Source organism: Hordeum vulgare, chromosome 4H (assembly GCF_904849725.1).
Source record: "Hordeum vulgare subsp. vulgare chromosome 4H, MorexV3_pseudomolecules_assembly, whole genome shotgun sequence".
NCBI classification, from domain to species: Eukaryota; Viridiplantae; Streptophyta; class Magnoliopsida; order Poales; family Poaceae; genus Hordeum; species Hordeum vulgare.
Window position 1 is genome coordinate 208,145,364 of NC_058521.1, and position 9,119 is coordinate 208,154,482.

Below are 9,119 nucleotides of genomic sequence, written 5' to 3' on the forward strand. Positions count from 1 at the left end.
ATGGTGAAACCGCATCAAATGTGCACATGATAAAGCAAGAGATCTACGACTACAATCTACAAATCGCATGACGAAGTTCGTATGAACTATGAACAATGGCAGTGACCTACAAAGTGATAATGGGGACTTACAAAGATCTGTAGCAGAAGAGGGTTGTGGTCAGTCGTGCTTGGGACACCTCAGCTATCGACAGAGATGAACTTCGGTGATGGCTACAAAGAAATGAAGTCGCCTGAAACAGCGGCGCTGGTGGAGTTCGAGAGAGTACTGCGGGCGAGAGGAAGAAGAAGAGGTGGAAAGTAAACTGGTCGGTCTACTTATAATAATAAGATCCGAAGCGGCACAGTAAAAATGGAGTAATTGGTGGCAACGCGGACACCTCGATTTGTATGCCTCACAGAGATTTGAACACTATTGGGGAAGATTCCCTATGATGACTACATGATGTTAGTGGCGACTAAGATGGCCTCATGATCATGACGCATGGTGAAAGTACCAAGTCTTGAACAATGCAGATAATCGGGAAAACTATTAACTCGGGCGAATTTTCACTTCAGGAACTGGAGATTATCAACTCAAAGGCCGACTCAGGCTAATCTTCACCCTTGAGAGATTCTCGCTTGTGTTTTTTCAGGATGAAGTTTAACATGTATGAATCCAAATTAAATTGGGGGCTAATGTTAGAGATATACCCCATGGGTTAACTCGCCATGGGCACAACCCGCCTAGACTATACTTTGGGAAGGAGGCCCTCGACGCAAAGGCCCAAGGGGCGACTCACCAGGAGGCCGGCTCAAGCCCATCACATGGAGGCTGGCTCATCAAGGTAAACATGGAGATTCTCCTTCGCCCAAGTTGGTAAGAAGTAGAAGATACGGGTTGTAATACGACCCGAAGTCTATTGTAATCTCACACCCTCCACCTTCATATATAAAGGGGATCCCCTGAGGTGGAAAGGATAAGTAAGAAAGACTCGAGAGCTAGGTTAGAGATTCCGCACCCTTGTAATCGAGTTAATCATCAATAAGACACAAAAGTAGGACCTAGGATTTTACCTCCATCGGAGGAGCCGAACCTGGGTAAAATCGCGTCTCTAGTTTCCCGACTAACCCCTTTAAGTCGCCACCTAGTTGCGATGGATCCTAGACTTAGTCCTTGTTGGAAATATGCCCTAGAGGAAATAATAAATTAAGTTATTATTATATTTCCTTGTTCATAATAATCGTTTGTTATCCATGCTAGAATTGTATTGATTGGAAACTCAAATACATGTGTGGATACATAGACAACACACTGTCCCTAGTGAGCCTCTAGTTGACTAGTTCGTTGATCAAAGATGGTCAAGGTTTCCTGGCCATAGGCAAGTGTTGTCACTTGATAACGGGATCACATCATTGGGAGAATGATGTGATGGACAAGACCCAAACTATGAACGTAGCATATGATTGTGTCAGTTTATTGTTACTGTTTTGTGCATGTCAATGTATCTGTTCCTATGACCATGAGATCATGCAACTACCAGACACCGGAGGAATACCTTGTGGGTTATCAAACATCGCAACGTAACTGGGTGACTATAAAGGTGCTCTACAGGTATCTCCAAAGGTGTCTATTGGGTTGGCATGGATCAAGACTGGGATTTGTCACTCCGTGTGACGGAGAGGTATCTTGGGGCCCACTCGGTAATACAACATCACAACAAACCTTGCAAGCAATGTGACTAAGGAGTTAGTTACGGGATCTTGTATTACGGAACGAGTAAAGAGACTTGCCGGTAACGAGATTGAACTAGGTATGGTGATACCGACGATCGAATCTCGGGCAAGTAACATACCGAAGGACAAAGGGAATAGTATACGGGATTATATGAATCCTTGACATAGAGGTTCAACTGATAGAGATCTTCGTAGAATAAGTAGGAACCAATATGGAAATACAGGTCCCGTTGTTGGTTATTGACCATAGAGTGTCTCAGGTCATGTCTGCATAGTTCTCGAACCCGGAGGGTCTGCACACTTAAGGTTCGGTGACGTTTCGGTATAGTTGAGTTATATGTGTTGGTGACCGAAGTTTTGTTCGGAGTCCCGGATGAGATCCCGGATGTCACGAGGAGTTCCGAAATGGTTTGGAAACGAAGATTGATATATAGGAAGTTGGTGTTTGGATTCCGAAAGATTTTCGGACATTGCCGGAAGTGTACCGGGAGTGACGAATGGGTTTCGGGGGCCCACTGGGTGGGCCCACCACACCCCAAGGGGTCCACGTGGGTTTACTGGATGCTCAATAAGGTATAAAGGTCTGACAAAGTCATCCAAGTAAAGCCCATGAGGAAAAAGTGGAAAATCCAAAAGAGGTGGGAAAATAAGGAAGGAGTCCTAATCCAAGTGGGATTGGAGGAGGACTCCTCCCTTCCCCACTTCGGACGACCCAAGGAGGCCTTCCTTGGCGCTCCAAGGCTGCCTCCCCCTCCTCCTATAAATACTAGAGGCTTAGGGCTTTTGAGACACAACTTTGCCACGTGTTGCCCTCTCTTCTAGATGGTAGTTCTTCCTCTAGATCGGTTTTCTGCGGAGCTCAGGCGGAGCCGTGCAGGAATAGATCATCACCATCACCGGCGCGCCGTCACGCTGCGGTCGAACTCATCTACTTCCCCGCCCCTCTTGCTGGATCAAGAAGGCGGAGATCGTCATCGAGTTGTACGTGTGCAGAACACGGAGGTGCCGTCCGTTCGGCACTTGATCGGGACAGACCACGAGACGGTTCCTGGGACGGTTCATGGGACGGATTGTTAAGACGTACCACTACATCAACCACGTTTCTTAATGCTTCCGCTTAGCGATCTACAAGGGTATGTGGATCTGATCTCCCTCTCGTAGATGAACATCACCATGATAGGTCTTCGTGTGTGTAGGAAATTTTTTGTTTCGCATTCAACGTTCCCCAACAGTCCTTTCACGAGGACATCTTTCATGTCAAAACCACGACATGAAGAAATAATGAAATAAAGGCACTTGGATGATAATTTAATCATTGAAGATTAAAGGGCGGGAGGGTGGGGCAAACAAAGAAAACTTGGGACAAATGATATGAACTCCGGAAAGAAATAAGAGGATGGATCTTGCAAATATTGAAGAGGATTGAATTACTTGAAGATAAGCACACCGGTTGGAAAAGAATTGACATGAAAATTGATTGAAAAAAGGATTATCACTCCTATAGGAATATGAGAACACCGCTTTGAAAGATATGAAATCAAAATTTCACATCGAAGCAACTCGAATTACCACACTCCAACAAAAAAAGGATGAGGCTTGCATATTAAGCCAGAAACAAAAAACATAACCCACCATGCATTTGTTGGAAGGATAATCCTAGGTAATTTCTTGAATACCCACCTGAAAACACCCGAAATCTTTCTGGTTATGCAATCTGTTCCAACGGATACACGGAGCAAACACTGAATAAATCACTCAACTCCTAGCAATAGAATTACACATCTAGTGTGTCATATCCGTCAACACATAACCATAGGTCTCGAAAACTTATCTACCTCAGACCCTCGTAATCACAATGATACCAATTATGGTAATACATTTGGATGCTCTCCCCAGTACTAGGTGATGCCAAAACTCCTCTCACCACAAAGAGTATTGAAGCAATTTCAAACATCTGCATTCTGAGATACTAAGCAAACTAAGCGATAACGATGTGTCAAGAACCCCTTGGAGCTCTACTCCTCGAAACATGAGGCACCAAGTACAGAATTCACATCGGCATCATAGTGGTTCCAAAACACTCGTGTGATCCTAAAAGAATTTGAGTGAGAAGATGTTGGAAATATGCCCTAGAGGCAATAATAAAATGGTTATTATCATATTTCCTTGTTCATGATAATCGTCTATTGTTCATGCTATAATTGTATTAACAGGAAATAGTAATACATGTGTGAATAAATAGATCACAATGTGTCCCTAGCAAGCCTCTAGTTGGCTAGCTCATTGATCAATAGATGATCATGGTTTCCTGATCATGGGCATTAGATGTCATTGATAACGGGATCACATTATTGGGAGAATGATGTGATGGACAAGACCCAATCCTAAGCATAGGTATACCGACTATCGAATCTCGGGCAAGTTCTATACCGACAAACAAAGGGAAATGTATACGGGATTGATTGAATCCTTGACATCATGGTTCATCTGATGAGATCATTGTGGAACATGTGGGAGCCAACATGGGTATCGAGATCCCGCTGGTGGTTATTGGCCGGCGAGCGTCTCGGTCATGTATGCATGCTTCCCGAACCCGTAGGGTCTACACACTTAAGATTCGATGATGCTAGGGTTATAGGGAAATGTTATACGAGGTTACAGAAAGTTGTTCGGAGTCCCGGATGAGAACCCGGACATCACGAGGAGCTCCGGAATGCTCCAAAGGTAAAGATTGATATATAGGATGGATGGTTTTGGACACCAGAAATGTTTCAGGCGCCACGGGTAGCGTACCTGGACCACCGGGACCACCAGAAATGGTCCCGGGGGTCCACCGGGAGGGGCCACCAGCCCCAAGAGGTAGCATGGGACAAAAGTTGGAGGGAAACCAGCCCAAAGTGGGCTGGTGCGCCTCCCACAAAGAGGCCCAAGGCGCAGGAGGTGGAGAGGGGGGAACCCTAGGCGCTGGTGGGCCTAATGCCCACCTAGGGGTGCGCCACCCCCTCCCCCTGCCCTGGCCGCCGCACCTCCCATCTGGGGGGCTGCCGCACCACCTAGGGTGGGAACCCTAGGGGTGGCACCCCGCCTCCCCTCCTCCTATATGTAGAGAGGGTTTTGGGGGTGTTTTGCACACAGTTTTCCCTCTCCCTCGGCGCAACCCTGCTCCCCTCCTTCCTCCTCTCCCACGGTGCTTGGCGGAGCCCTGCTAGGAGACCTCGTCTCTCCATTGACACCACGCCGTCGTGCTACCGGAGATCTTCCCCAACCTCTCCCTCCTCCTTGCTGGATCAAGGTGTGGGAGACCTCACCGGGATGCACGTGTGTTGAACGCGGAGGTGTCATGGTTCGGCACTAGATCGGAATCACACCGCGATCTGAATCGTTGTCAGTTCGACTCCATCAACCGCGTTCTAGCAACGCTTCCGCTTAGAGATCTTCAAAGGGATGAAGATGCACTCACCCCTCTCTCGTTGTTGGTCTCTCCATAGGAAGATCTGAATATGGCGTAGAAAATTTTTGAATTTATGCTACGTTACCCAACAGAAGAGGGATAGAATTAAAATTCCTATGTCCAAATTCCACACCACAACATAGAAGAGGAGTAAAAATAATCCTACTCTCTGATATATAATTAAACTCAAAATAGTTTTTCACTAGACCCGACTCGGCCAAGTTCGATAAATCAAGGGGCTCCTAGGTTGGTACTGCTTTGATACCAACTTGTATGGTCCAAGATGCGATCATATCCTTATTTTTGGCATCCGGGCCTTGACAGGGATAGAAGTGCATCTTGTTGCTTTGCAAGAATGGATATTGTTACAAGTATATGTAAAGAAGAGATGAGTATATGGAATTGGGTTACACTCCCCACAAGCTAATCATGATCACCTCAATAAAAAATACATTCAATTACCATTCAAAAGAGGAGGGTCCGACTACGGACGAAATCAAACGATAAAAATGACGTCCATCCTTGCTATCTCACGCTCCCAGCGTGGAACTCATCCTAGACCAATGAAGAAGAAGAAGAACTCCAAATCAAACAAGCATCTCTCTCACATCAGATCATCGCATTACCTATACCTGCAATTGTTGTTGTAGTAATTTGTGAGCCACTCCGGCTTAGCAATCACATTTCCAGAGGTATGAAGACTAGCAAAGCTTAATGGGTGAGTTATGGTTAAGTGGTGAGGCTGCAGTAAGCACTAAGCATTTATTTGAGTGGCTAACTTACGAGTACAAGAATAAGAAGGGTGATCTATGCTTAACCGGGCATGAACTAATGATGATCAATAAGTGATCTTGAACACCTATTTACGAGTCAATTATAACCCCACCGTATTCTCTCTTGGTTCAAAACTTGCGAGTAGAGACAATCATGGTTACGCACATAGTTGGTGTATTTTAGTTGAGTTAACTTCAAGTTTTCTATGAATGGGTGCTAAACAAATTTTCAAGTTGCCACATAACCGTGGGCACGGCTTTCCGAAATATTTAACCCTGCAGGGTTGCTCCAAATCATCCATCACAATCTAGCCACAAGCTGCATGGAAAACCTCAACCACGGAAAGCCCATAGTCTCCTCGGAATCCCGGTGGCAAACCTCAACCTCGAGAAGCCCAAAGTATCCTCAGAATCCCGGTGCACAAGATATTCGAGAAAGGTAAAACAAATCCAGCAAGGCCGCCCGACGTGTCAACAAATTTGATAGGAGCCACGTATCTCTATGTCAGGACACTACCGGATTTTCCAAACTTCTGATAGGCCAATCATAGAGTTCCCCTGGTGGCCATCGGCGGTTGACAGGTTGTACCAACACTCACGAGGAGCACTCTCCCGGAGGTTGATTAATTATCCACGGGGTGATAAATGCCCTATGAAAATTTTATTAGTTTTATTAAGCAAATAGTACCAATGTTGGGACTTGCGAGAAAAGTTTTATCCCAAAATGAAAATCAAGGGGGTCCCCATAAAAACCCCAAGCATGTTAGGAGCGCTAAATATGGAACATAACATCGGTACACAAGTAACTAGGGTGGCAAAGGTGGAACAAAACACCGAGCAAAATGCCAAGAATTCCACCTTTTAGTAAGTATATATGTGCATAAAATTAAATAGCAATAATAGTGTGATATCTCAAGAAATCCTTGTTTTCACAAGGAAGCAACTTCCACCTGCAACTAGCAACACTATAAGAAGGGCTGAGCAAGCGGTAACATAGCCAAACAAAGGTTTGTTGGGATGTGGAGGCGTTAGAGGCTTTTCATGGCCATGTTGGGAGTCTTTACATAGAAGTGGTAGGTAAGGAGACATAACGATAGAAGCGATACAACTAGCATAGCAATGATAGTAGTGGTATCCAGGGGAATGGTCGTCTTGCCTCAGATCCCGCTTGGAAGAAGAACAAATCCATGAAGTAGATGAACGGGCATAGTCGAACTGATCCTCACACTCTGAATCGGTTTCGGAACTCTATAGAAAAGAAACTATCCAGAAACAACAATCAACATACGATAAACACCACAACATATTCATGATGTGATGCACAAACAAATGGTACGAATGTCCATTTAGTTATGCATGGCATGGCAAAGCACAACAATCAACTTCTACACATTAAGTGAAGCTCAATATGCAATGAGTTGCATATTGACGAAACTCCACATTTGAATTACTTAGTTCACTCCCGTTTAGGTACACAACAATATTAAATGTTATTAAACATGGCAAGAGGTGAAGCATAAGTACACTATCCATCTAGGCATTTTAAATGAGGTATGAAACAACTTATAGTATTCCCGAAATGACCCCATATGTTAATTTCAAAATTAGTCCAGGTCTGAACGAAACATATTTTATATTTATTTAAATAGGAAAATAAATTGCACCATGTGATTTTACATGTCATTCTAGGCGATTTACATATATGGGTCATTCAAAACGGAGTTACAGTCTAAAAGATATGACCAACACAAGATAATATGTTATGAATGCAAAATATATGCAAATGATAACCACAATGATTCCAAATCATGGATGCAGCAAGATATTACGAAACTACAAGGAATTCTAGGCATCTTTCATATAGGGTATGTCCAAAATGGAGCAATGGTTCAACAAATACAACCAATACAAGTTATAGTGATAATCTATCCAAAATAACAACATGACATATTGCACACCCCAAAACCACAAGCTAGAGGAATATAAAATGCACAAACAAGACATGAGGCAGTATGTGACACCCGGTTAGTTAGGCTACAGTAATCACACGCTAATGGTACCATGTCATCAAGATTAACTAAGCCAAATTGTCAATTGAAAAACTAAATTAAAATTAAAATTTAAGTCAAACTAATTAATTCTTCAAACGTAAAGACAAAAATATTCCACACATTGCAAATAATCCAGAGTTAATTATGGTGGAGGAACCAACATTTTTATAAAGTATTTTAATGCCTAAATCAATTAAAGTAGAGGCCAAATTAATAATTTAATTGCATTTTTAAAATATTAAAAGTTTCAACCCACTTTATTTAAATCCCAAACTTTTTGCGGCATTGTCTAATAATATAATAAAAATATTGGGCGGGCTTCCATATTTTTTTATAAAACAAATTGCTATTCCAAATATTTACAAAACATAGTTTTTTTTGTTTTTTAAAGGAAAACAGTATAAATAAAATGTAAAAGAAAAAACAGAAAAAAGAAAGAACTACCCCCCCCCCCCCACTGGGCCGGCTCTAACTGGGCCACCGGCCAACCTAACCCCCCCCCCCCCCAAGCCTCGTGTGAGTCGTGACACCCGAGTGGCCCACCCCAACCAGTCGCTCGTCCTGTTCCTCAGGTGCATCGCTACATGGACGGGGCTCCCAGCGAGCCACCTCGCCGACTGTTAGAATACTTGTACTCATGTATGTCAAATAGCTGTATAGATCCACAATAGTTGGATCATGGCCTGCGTGCCTATCATGTAGGGGTTAGTGGACCTCTTGTATATAAGTGTACTCTTGTCACATAATCAATCAAGGGTGAACATAATCTGTCCAACTTGGTATCAAACACCAAGCATCTCTCTCATGGACGCACCCGCCTCCTCCCCTGCGCTCGGCGCCGCCGCCACCGATGGCTCTTCCCGGGCCCCTCTGCTCTTCACCACCCCGGCCGCCTCTGCGGCCTCCTCCGCGACGTCCGTCGCCGCCGCCTCCCACCCCTTCGTCTTCCAGACAAACGTATCCTCCCCGGCATCTGGCTCCGTCGCCCCTGGGTCGACCTTCGCGCCCCTCTTCTCCTCCACACCTCCGGCAGACCCTCCACCACCGCGGCATCCCATTTTCAATGACCATATTACCAACCACATCAAGTTTCTCCTCAATCATGCCGATCACAACTATCACAAGTGGA